General features: G+C 42.5%; 2 protein-coding genes across 4 annotated transcripts in view; one reads left to right on the top strand and one right to left on the bottom strand.

Annotated features, from left to right (window-relative positions):
* CD3E (CD3 epsilon subunit of T-cell receptor complex) overlaps positions 1-11,958 on the bottom strand; it is a 541,795-nt gene that overhangs the window by 89,371 nt on the left and 440,466 nt on the right. The window lies entirely within an intron of this gene.
* The window catches only part of JAML (junction adhesion molecule like), a 34,231-nt gene continuing 23,936 nt past the window's right edge, over positions 1,664-11,958 (top strand). The window contains exon 1 of one of the 3 annotated variants that reach the window (XM_508787.8): positions 1,664-1,752. The gene's annotated coding sequence lies outside the window, so the exon portion shown is untranslated. The remainder of the gene's footprint in view (positions 1,753-11,958) is intronic. The other 2 variants (XM_063784564.1, XM_003313331.7) reach the window with 2 other exon arrangements.

Raw genomic sequence — 11,958 nt, 5'->3', positions numbered from 1 at the left:
GCTACCTTTTGGTGTGTGCATATCTACATAAAAGGTGGGAGTTGTCATGTGAAAAAGATGGGGGTTTGTGGTATTAAAAGCTGAATTAAATTTAAAAGAGTTTAATTGAGCACAGAATGATTCATGAATCAGGCAGTCTCCTGAGCCAGAGTAGGCTCAGAGACTCCAGCACAGCCACGTGGTGGAAGATTTATGGACAGCAAAAGAAAGTCATGTACGGAAAACAGAAGTGAGGTACAGAAATAGCCGGATTGGTTACAGCTCGGTGTTTGCCTTATTTGAATAGTTTGAATCATTGGCCATCTTCGATTGGCCAAACTCAGTGACTGGCACAAGAGTAGACTAGAGTCCGTATACTATTCCATTTACGTTATAGTTCATGATGTACAGAGAAACCTTTAGGCCAAACTTAAAATATGTAAGGAGGCAGCTTTAGGCTAAACTTGATTTAACAGTGGTTTTCAGCATCGTGCAACCAGTCATGTCGGAGCTGTACCCCCGCAAGAACCTGCAGAGATTCCGTGGTGTGCTGGAACCGGCTTACATAGCAAGAGCTGATTACAGGCTGAGTACCCCTAATCTGAAAATACAAAAGAGTGGTTGCTATTTCAACTCCAAAATCTGTAACTTTGAGTGCCAACATGATGCTCCAAAGAAATGCTTATTGGAGCATTTTGGATTTTCAGACTAGGGACGTTCAACTTGTATATATTTGGCAAATATTCTAAAATCTGAAAAAAATATGAAATCTGAAACATTTCTGGTCCCAAGCATATTGGATAAGGGATACTCAACCTGTATTAAGTTTTTTAGGAATTTTGCAAGCCAGTTGTTAAACTGTTGGTAGCTTGAAATAGGCTATGATGGGAATATTTATGCTGTGGAGATTGCTGGCTCTCTAGCACATCACTTCTCAAGGACCATGCAGCGTAGTGCTTGGGAGCAAACGTTTGACAGCTTTTCAGATGATACAGGACAAGTTCCATGAGTCTGCCCATGCCTAGGTCAAGCCAATCTAGCCAAGGTTGAAGGTGCGTACATTGAGAACACCTATTTCGAAGTGGTGACTAAGACTGAGAGGTATCTTGAAGTGAAGAAACCTTGAGTTCTAATCTAGGATGTCCAAGTCACCCAAGAGGTTCTCTATGGGAATCAGTGGCTGCCTGTATTCTGGAAATGCTGATATCTCATGGCCAGAGGAAACTTTCATGTCTACGTGGTGAGTTGGAGGACTGGGCAGGCGTATCTTTGGAAGCAGGGATTGGGTGATTGCCTGGCGAGGTTGCACCTCTGTTTTGAGAGGAAAAATAAAAGAGGTTGCGGTATCTTTAACACAGAATGTTTTGTATTAATATTACATTTATTGTATTTTGTTTGCATGAAACGGATTTCTTTCTCAGCACCTATTTTCCTGGTGCCATTCAAGCTCCTACCCTCAGAGGGCTTGTCATCTAAAAGGGGAGATGGCACCTGAAGAGGTCTGAGTGTGAGGTTCCCCTCAGTAGGTTGAATTTGTCACCTCTTTTTAGAATGAAAGTATACATAACAATTGGGTAATGGGCCAGATGACTGAAATGAGAACCTTGATTTAGAGGTTCCTGTTTGCATCTCTGCAACCACTTCAGAAGGCACGTGTTTGGTTTGCTCTGAGCCTAACCTAGAGTGCTCGCAGCAGTCTTTCAGTTGAGCTTGGGGACTGCAGCTGTGGGGAGATTTCAGTGCATTGCCTCCCCTGGGTGCTCTTCATCTTGGGTAAGCAGTTGCTTTGAATTTCTTAAGCCATTTTTTGAACTTTTCTCACACAGAAGTGTGCCAGTCCTGAAGGCTGGTTGAATTGGTAGTCTCTCAGGATTGTGAAGCTGCGATTGCAGAACTCTTGCTCTCTGCAGGGGGATGTCATAAAGTAGTCTAATGGGTGCTGTTTCAGTTACTGTCATGTAGAGTAACTTAGGTGAATCTCCTCAGCAAAAAGAGGAGCAAAGTTTCATCATAATAAGAGTACGTGACAATGATGATGACAAGGCTTCAGCTTTTAAGTCACTCATGGGTTTAGGTGGAGCTGTGACTGGCTGTTCTTGAGCTCACAGCAGAGCTCTTTCTTCATTGTTTTTCTTTTTAGAAGACAGTTTTTAATTTTATTTTTAAACAAATTTTATTGTGTATATTTAAGGTATACAACATGATGTTGTGGGATGCATGTAGATAGTAAAAAGTTTACTATGGTGAAGCAGATTAATATATCCATCATTTTACATAGTTATACCACTGTTTTTCTTCTCCCCATTATAGACAAACCAATATTTAACCTTTAGAAGCCCGAGACTTAAATCTCCCAAGAAAGCTAGGCTACTGTCCATGCTTGTTATACCCTCAGCACAGCCCTGACCTTGGGAAAGGCTGATGCAGGATGGTTTAGGTATAACCTACTCTGGAGAAGAGAGCAGGAGTAAGGACCTCCAGTGTCCCATTCGCGTAGAGCATTAACCGATGTGACCTAGACTGTGTTACAGAAGCCACGTGACCTACCAGTCTGTATTCAATGGCTTAACAATGGAAAATGAGGGCATATTTTAAGACGCATGGCTTAGAGTGGTTATATGGACTTGTAGACCTAAAAACATCTGAGAGCCTAGAAGTGCACAGCAGTGTGCAGATAGATTGAGAGGACTCGGCTCTGCAGGTGGACAACACTCTGTGAGTAAAAGAAGGCTGTGCAGTTGTCCGTTTGCTCAGGGTTAGTTGTCCTTACTAGGGACAAACACTGAGAGACAGCAGCTCTCCCTTACTTTGTCTCATGATGTTGTAATTTGGGGGGTAACTTTCACATCTTGTATGGTAGTCTCATTGTAGCATGTCTCTTTTCTGAAGATTTCTTTTCTGTAGTAACTGCCAAGGAGGATAATTCCCCTACACTGTTTAGTAACTTTAAAAAATTGACACATAATAATTACACATATTTATGGGGTGCACAGGGGTGTTGTGATACATACAATGTATAGTGATAGGATCAGGCTAATTAGCATATCCATCTTCTCAAACTTTTTTTTCATTTATTTGTGTTAGGAACACTCAATATCCTCCTTCTACCTCTTTGAAACTATATATCATTGTTAACCATAGCCATCTTAAAGTGGTATAGGACACTAGAACTTATTCTTCCTACCTAGCTGTAATTTTATTTCCTTTGACAAATCTCTCCCTATGTCCCTTCCCCTCTAGTATCCTCTGTTCTACTTTTTACTTCTATGAGATCAATATTTTTAGCTTCCACGTAGGAGTGAGTACATTCAGTGTTTAAGTTTCTGTTCCTGGCTTATCTCACTTTACAGAATGTCTTCCAGTGTCCATCTATGTTACTGTGAATCACAGGATTTCATTCTTTTTAAGGCCCAAATAATATTTCATTGTGTACATATATCACATTTTCTTTACCCATTTATCTATTGTTGGACACCTAGATTGATTCTATGTCTTGGCTATTGTAATAAGTGCTGCAATAAACATGGGAGTGCAGATGTCTCTTCAGTATACTGATTTCCTTTTCTTTGGATAAATGCCCAGTGGTGGGATTGCTAGATCATATAGTAGTTTTATTTGTAGTTTTTTGAGGGACTTCCATATTGTCTTGGGTGGCGACTAGCCAGGGCTGGTGTCATGGGTGGTAAAGGTATTTATCAAGACAGTCATAAGTAAAGAAAGGCAGATTTATTACAGACGGTGTGAAAATACATTGCAAGGTTGCTGGCAGGACAGCAGGGAAAGGGCTGTCTGCAAAGAGGCAGGGACTAGAGAGAAGTTTAATAGGGTCGTGCTGGAGGGGGCTATCTGTGGAACGAGGTCACTGTGCCCACAGAGGTCACTGTGCCCTTGGGTTGTTTGATTAGCTATCTCTCAAAACAATCGTTCATTGTTCTTCCCCACCCCCACTAACCCTCCCCAACTTGGGGCCCCTTCCTCATTGTTGCTTACTTATCAGGACTCTACATTCCACCCCTGGCAGAACAACAATGACAAATCTTTGGCATTGGGCAGAGGTCTCATCTTCCAACTGCTTCCTGCTGACCAGGGGCATAGAGTTCTCCCTACCTAGGATTGTTGATCTGTCAAGAGATCCATCCTGGATTGTGGGACCTAGGATATTGGATTTTGCTGGAGGAAGGGTCTCATCAGAGAGGGGGAGCATGTCAAGGCAAAACTGGTGTCCAGCTGAATTCTGGGGAGACTCGTAAAGGTAGCAGGCATCATTGTGGAGAGACTGATATCCCATTCACAGCATCATTTGAAGGTGAAACTGCTGAATTCTAGTAGACACAATTTTATTTCTTAAGCCAGTTACTGAAAAGATGAAGAAAAACCTTTTGCAGTCTGACTATTTTTCCTTATTGAAAACCCATTTAGATAACCTGGAAGTTACTTGATGAAAAAGTGTTTGAATTTAAACACAGCATAGGGAACCAATTTTAGACAGACTATTATATCTTAATTACATACAACATTCCTTTTATAAATTTCTTTCATGAATTTTCTCATGACTTACACCGGTCATGACTATCTATGATAGGCTTGGACTTTCTGACTTGTCCTAAACTTCCCTCTTAACAATCAGTCATTTTACTTTATGACAAGAATTTACCACACAAGATCCGTTCTTATATAAAATTTCTTTCCTTATAACTCTCGTTATCAAAAATACCTCTTCACCTTTATAACTTTCTTCTTCTTTTTTGTTTTCTTATTTTTATTTTTATTTTTTTAAGACAGGGTCTCATTCTATCTCCCAGGCTGGAGTGCAGTGGTGCGATCTCGGCTCACTGTAACCTCTGCTTCCTGAGTTCAAGTGATTCTTGTGCCTCAGCCTCCCAAGTAGCTGGGACTACAGGCACATGCCACTATGCCTGGCTAATGTTTGCATTTTTAGTAGAGACGGAGTTTCACCCTGTTGGCCAGGCTGGTCTTGAACTCCTGACCTCAAGTGATCCACCACCTTGGCCTCCCAAAGTGCTAAGATTACAGGCGTGAGCCACCACACCTGGCCTTCACCTTTATAACATTCTTTATGTCCCTCTTATTTCCTCATTCCTTTTACCTTGTTTTATATATAACCTTTTTTTTTTTTTTTTTTTTTTTTTTGAGATGGAGTCTCACTGTATCATCCAGGCTGGAGTGCAGTGGCAAAATCTTGGCTCGCTACAGTCTCCACCTCGTGGGTTCAAGCGATTCTCCTGCCTCAGCCTCCCAAGTAGGTGGGACTACAGGTGTGTGCCACCACACCCAGCTAATTTTTGTATTTTTTTAGTAGAGACAGGGCTTTGCCATGTTGGCTGGGCTGATCTTGAACTCCTGAACCACAGGTGATCTGCATGTCTTGGCCTTCCAAAGTGCTGGGATTACAGGCGTGAGTTACCACGTCCGGCGTGTATGTAACCTTTAAGTAACCTTTGAATTAGACAAAAAATATTTTCCTTTTGTTAGGAAGTTAAGGGTTATACTGCATGTTGCTGTGCGAATTCTGTGAAGGGGCCACATATCAGGAGGTTATCCCCCCTCAAGAGATTGCTAGGTTAAATTTCTTGCTAGGGTGTGTCTGTATAAGTGTGGGCTATTTTTAAACCCCCGAGATAGGACTATCTAGGTTGAAGCTATTGGTTAAAGATTTAGGTAGCTTTCCTGGGAGAAACAGGGGTATTAGAGGGAAAGATGAATTCACAAGTTGGGTAAACATTAAGTAGGCACCCATCTTGGAAAGGATATTTTTGCCCCAAAGGGGTGTGGGGTATTTGTATATTACCAGGGACTGGTGGGAGATTGGTAATTGGTCCCTTAAATAATATAAAGGGGTATGGATTTTTTGGAGGGAGGGGGTGCCACTTGTTCTCATTACCCAACAGGATATGGAGGAGAGTTGCTCAGAGAAGATTAGTATAGAGTCACTACAAGTCATTTATGTAGCCAAAATGATAACTCCAAAATTTCTAAAAGGCAAAAATCTTTACTTGCTGATAGAGGGGAGAGTCAACTTTCCAAGCAGGTCGCAATAAAGACAGCATGATGCCAACCGAATCTATCTCCTCTCTCCTCCTTTTTCTGTTGTTTATTAAAAGGTAAACAAAAATCTCTCATTATTTTAAAATATTATGCAAAAATCTTGTTTATGAGAGAAAGCAAAATTTCACCTTTGCATTAGTATATTATTAATGTTAAATCCAATTCTTACTAAAACCTTATAAACAAATCTATACAATCATAGTTTGACCATAAGGTAAAACATCCACAAACCTCTCATAATTCTTTACAATTTTCTGTTTAAACAAATAAATTCTCTAGAAAACCATTATTCAGACACACGGGCCCGGATTCTGGCCCTACATCAGTGTGCTTTTATTTCAGTGTTCGACCTATGGAAAAACTAAGTAATCCCCTTTAAATCTTAGCCAACCTGCTTATACCCACAGAGCTTTTCACGAGATTAACCCTTCACAAACCCTTTTCAACTTGCTTAAACCATCAGTTTTGTCACATTACTCTTTTTTTTTTTTTTTTTTTTTGAGACAGAGTCTCACTCTGTCACCTAGGCTGGCATGCAGTGGCACAATCTCGACTCACTGCAACCTCCGCCTCCCGAGTTCAAGTGATTCTCCTGCCTCAGCCTCCCAAGTAGCTGGGATTACAGGCACTCACCACCACACCTGATTAATTTTTGTATTTTTAGTAGAGACGGGGTTTTGCCATGTTGGCCAGGCTGGTCTGGAACTCCTAACCTCAAGTGATCTCCCCACCTCAGCCTCCCAAAGTTCTGGGATGACAGGCATGAGCCACCATGCCCAGCTGTCCCATTACTCTTTTAGGTGAGGCCAATAGTTAAAACCCTCTGAGCTAGACAAAATTACGTTCTCTTTAACAGAAACCATATTCACACGCCTTCTTATAACCTCCCACCAAAACACATTCTTTACTTACACTGTCTTTATTTTTTATGTTATTTACACTGTCTTTATTTTTAAAAATCATTAGAGTCACGTGACCTAAAAGAGATTAAAGTTTCAATTTTTTCTGATAAAATGTTTGATTTTAGTTTCTTTAAACCAATTAATTAGAGCTCTTTTATATAAATACTATACATACAACACATATAAATACACAGACAGACAGAAATGGAAAATCAAGACAAAATTCCATTGACTGAGTAGTTCTTAGAGGGAAAGCAGGGGCTTTTTGTTTGTTTAGATGGAGTCTCGCTCTGTCGTCAGGTTGGAATGCAGTGGTGCGATCACAACTCGCTGCAGCCTCAGTCTCCTGGGCTCAAGTGATCCTCCCACTTCAGCCTCTTGAGTAGCTAGGACTACAGGTGCCTGCCACTACATCCAGCTAATTTTTGTATTTTTTTTTTTGTACAGATAGGGTTTCACCAAGTTGCTCAGGCTGGTCTGAAACTCCTGGGCTCAAGCGATCTGTCCACCTTGGCCTCTCAAAGTGCTAGGATTATAGGCATGAGCCACTGTGCCTGGCCAGCAGGGGCTTTTAAAACAATATCTGTATACATACAGCCCAAATATCATCTTTAATTAAGTTGATTTCTGACTATGGAGTTCTCAAAATAAAAATCCTATAAAAATCTTTTATTACCAGATTTTAGCCAGGACAAATGGCCAATATTTCTGGCTTTTGAATCTTTACCTAAAGGTAACCTCCTATGTGAAATTAATAAACCTTAAGTAAGGGGATAACTTAAACAGGGACACACAAGGTGTCTCCAAAGAGGTGGTAAGCAATTTACAAGATCTAGAATTGCCCCAAAGGTAACTCAGAGAAAAGAAAATTTCAAGACAGGAAATTAGGAGCTGTCCATGGAGGGGAAAAGAATCAATAAATGATTAAACCACAAAAGACTCACTTTTGGAGCCAGGAATTGAACCCAGGGCACCACTGTGAGAGGGCAAAGCTTTAGCAGTTGAGCTACAGCAGGGGTCCCCAACCCCTGGGCAGTAGACTGGCACTGGTCCATGGCCTGTTAGGAACCGAACCGCTCAGCAGGAGGTAAGTGGGGGGCAGACAAGCAAGCATTACTGCCTGAGCTCTGCCTCTTTTCAGATCAGCAAGGGTATTAGATTCTCACGGGAGCATGAACCCTATTGTGAACTGCACATGCGAGGGATCTAGGTTTCATGCTTCTTAGGAGAATCTAATGCCTGGTGATCTGAGGTGGAACAGTTTCATCCCTAAATCATCACCCACCCTCCCTGGTCTGTGGAAAAATTGTCTTCCATGAAAAAATTGTTTTCCATAGGGAAAAATTGTCCCCGGTGCCAGAAAGATTGGGGACTAGTGAACTATAGTGCAAGGTGACTGCTGTTGTTTTTTTCTAGGAGGAGTTTAGAGCATTTGCAAGCTTGCAAAGGATTTTAACTGCTCAAGAGAACTTTCTAGGACTAGCCATGTTATTATTACGCATGCTTCTTTTAATTTAGCCTTTTCCTTTTAATGGTGTACTCAGTTCCAATGGTGACTGAATCTAAAAGCCTGTTAAACTCCAGATAGTGATTTTCCAGATTTTTACCATATAAGCAAAAGGTATTTCCAGAAAGGGGTAGAGGAGGCATCTCTATGACAGGCAGCTCTTGAACTCAAGGGGAAATTGATAATTTTACTTGCCACCTCCAGAGTCACCCTTGGCTTTGTTTTGCTGTGATTTGGAATTCAGCGGGGGCAGAGAGCCCACTTCAGTTTAAGGCCATCAGGGGCTAGAATTCTGTCCTCAGGGCCTTTCAGCCCTCAGGACAGTCCCATTTTCAGCAGCTGAGCTTGTGGCAGAGGGTACAAGCTGTGCGGGGCTTTTTCCCATGTATCCCATTGGGGCAGTTTGCCTTCCAGTGGCCTGGCCATCTGCACTGAGGGCACTTACCTGGAGGAGTGTCCTTAGGGCAACCTGGAGGGAGCTGAGGGCTTCTAAATCAGCCAACAATTGAGCCTGCGTTTTGTCCCTGCATTTTTCTTTCTCCTTAGCCCTGTCCTCCTCATTCTGCCCTTGGTTATAAAAGACCGAGGAGGCTAAATTGAGGATTTTTTTTTGCATAGGGACCACGCTGTATTACACAAGAAAGGTAGATGTTTCTTTTTGAGAGTCTGAGGGTTAAATTTGTCTCAATGTTTTAGGATGCAATGCAGAGGTGAGTCTGAAGGAACAGATGGGATTTGTCCCATGGTGGGACTGGAAAATGATGAGCCAACCTCTGGGGGCTAATGTCCGCTGTGGACACAAACTGCTTTCTCTTGGGGCTTCTCGCTGAGGAAAAGCGTTCCACTCACATCCACTGATGGACTTGGGTGCACTTTCTAAAGGGCATCCCAGCTATCAGAAAGACTTCTCTGCACTGGGGCCTTGCACCGGATGATCGGTTCAGGTATGGGGAGAGGGGAGGGGAATGGGGAGACTCACTGCTCTGAGGTTGCTTGAGCTCACCTAGTTTGGGAACATCCAGAGCAGGAGGTTTGCCTGTCTTCATGGGGAGAATTTAGAGTGAGAAAGAGGTGGGTCTGAGTTCCCCAAACCATGTGTGCCAATTGTGACACATAGAGGGACTTTTGACCAGAAAAGGTAGGAGAGGGTTTTCCTCTCTCCCGGGCAAGGCAGACAAAACTCTTCAGCCCCTGGCCTTCAGGCCACACCAGGAAGTGGCCCTGGTCAGTTGTCATAAGTCACCAGAGGGATACTAGAGTTTGTTTCAGTTGAAAACTGAAAAGGAAAGCAAACTCTGATTGGGTGGTGACTTCTCACCAGGACCTTCTGGTCCACAGGGAGCAGCCCTGGCCAGGACCTTCAGCTGTCTCCAAACTTGGATGCTGTTCACTGAGATAGTGGAGTTGGAGGAGAGGCAAGGGAGAGAGTAGGGGAGAGGTCCCCAAGCAATCCCCTTTTGGATCACCAAAATGTTGTGTGTAGTGACTAGCTAGGGCCAATGTCACCGGCAGCAAATGTATTTACCAAGACAGTCATAGGAAAGAAAGGCAGATTTATTAGAGAAGGTATGAAAACATGTTGCAAGGTTGTAATGGGCAGCACAGCAGTGAAGGCACTGTCTGCAAAGAGGCAGGGGCTGAAGGGAAGTTTTATAGGGTGGTGCTGGAGGGGGCTACCTGTGAAAGAAGTCATTGTGCCCATAGAAGTCATTGTGCCCTCAGGTTGTTTGATTAGCTATGTCTCAGAACAGTTGTTCATTGTTCTTCCTCACCTGGGTCCTCCCCAGCTGGGACCCCTCCTCATTGTTGCTTACTTAACAGGACTACACACATACTGTTCTCCATAGTGGCTGTACTAGTTTGCATTCCTACCAATAATGTATAAGAGTCCCCTTTTCTCTGCATCCTCACCAGCATTTGTTATTTTTTTGTCTTTTTGATAATAACCACCCTAACTGGTATGAGATGATAACTCATTGTGGGTTTGATTTGCATTTCCATGATTACTGATATTGAAAATTTTTTTTCATATATGTGTTGGCCATTTGTATGTCTTCTTTTGAGAAATGTCTGTTCAGACCATTTGCCCATTTTTAACCCCCCTACACTATTAGTAATAGAAAAGAAGATCCTAATAGTTATAACCCCCTAGAAGGACAGAAGGTATTTGCCAGAATTTATACTGTGAAAGAACCATGAGCTCAGGTCAAAATATTTGGCCAACAGATGAGATAACTTACTATGGAGAATTATCTCCAAACATCTGCTGAGGAGATAAATCAGTATCTGGAAAGAGAAGGAAGCAGGGTAGAAGTTGTGAATGTCAATGGTGTCTGTTATCAAGGTGCTTAAGGTGCTTCTGAATGCTTTTGCTGGATTTTTTTTAAAACTGAAATTCATTTTATTCATCTACATATGAAATCAGAATTTTGTTATTCAGCTAAATATGTATATATAAAATTCAGAATTTGTGTGTGTTGGTGAATATATAGATAGGAATTTGCAAGTATCTGTCAACTCACTAGGAAATTCAAACTTGAATAGTGTTCTTGGTAAATGTCCAAGGTGTTATGAACTCATTTGACAAGTAGTTACTGAGGATGTCCCCGTACCTCACACCATGCTGGCACTGGAAGTGTGGTGGCTCATGGGCATGGCTCTTGGCTTCATGGAGCTTATAGTCTTGGGGGTGGAGGTAGAGAGCAGGGTCTTAATTAAATGAGCACACAAATAAATAGATAATTAGACATAGTGGCCCATGCCCTAAAGGAAAGGTAGAGGTACTATTAAGACATGTGGCTGCCGGGCATAGCAGCTCATGCCTGTAGTCCCAGCCCTTTGGTAGGCTGAAGTGGGTGGATCACCTGAGGTGGGGAGTTTGAGACCAGCCTGGCCAACATGGTGAAACCCTGTCTCTACTAAAAGTACAAAATCAGCCAGGCTTGGTGGCTCATGCCTGTAATCCCAGCTACTCAGGAGGCCGAGGCAGGAGAATCACTTGAACCCGAGAGGCGGAGGTTGCAGTGAGCTGAGATCGTGCCATTGCACTCCAGCCTAGGCAACAAGACTGAAACTCCATCTCAAAATAAAAAAAAAGACATGTGGCTTGGGGACCTGTCCTGGGATGAGTGGTTGAAGAGAGGTTTCCCGAGGATATGATATTTAACTTGAGATGTGAGCGAGGAGCAGGTGTTAACTGGGTGAAGGCCTGAGCAAGGTGGATTGGAAGACCATTCAGTCAGGAGGAGCAGATTAATCTTGTTTAGACAAATAAAGTTCAGAAAAGCTTTGCTCTAAAATATTGATTACTTTCTCAAATGTGGAGGAAGAGCATAGTGTGGCAAAGACACAGGCTCGGATCCAGGATGGCTGGGTTTGAATCCTCGCTCTGCCACTTGCTCTGTGTTCTTAGGCAAGTCACATTGTCATTCTCTGTCTCATTTCCTCATCTGTAAAACCTCATGGGGTTGTTGTGAGGATTAAATGAGTTACTGTGTAAAGCAC

This window comes from Pan troglodytes, chromosome 9, assembly GCF_028858775.2.
Source record: "Pan troglodytes isolate AG18354 chromosome 9, NHGRI_mPanTro3-v2.0_pri, whole genome shotgun sequence".
Taxonomy (NCBI): domain Eukaryota; kingdom Metazoa; phylum Chordata; class Mammalia; order Primates; family Hominidae; genus Pan; species Pan troglodytes.
Note: the sequence above shows the minus strand (reverse complement) of the source record. Positions and strands in the feature narration are given on the sequence as shown.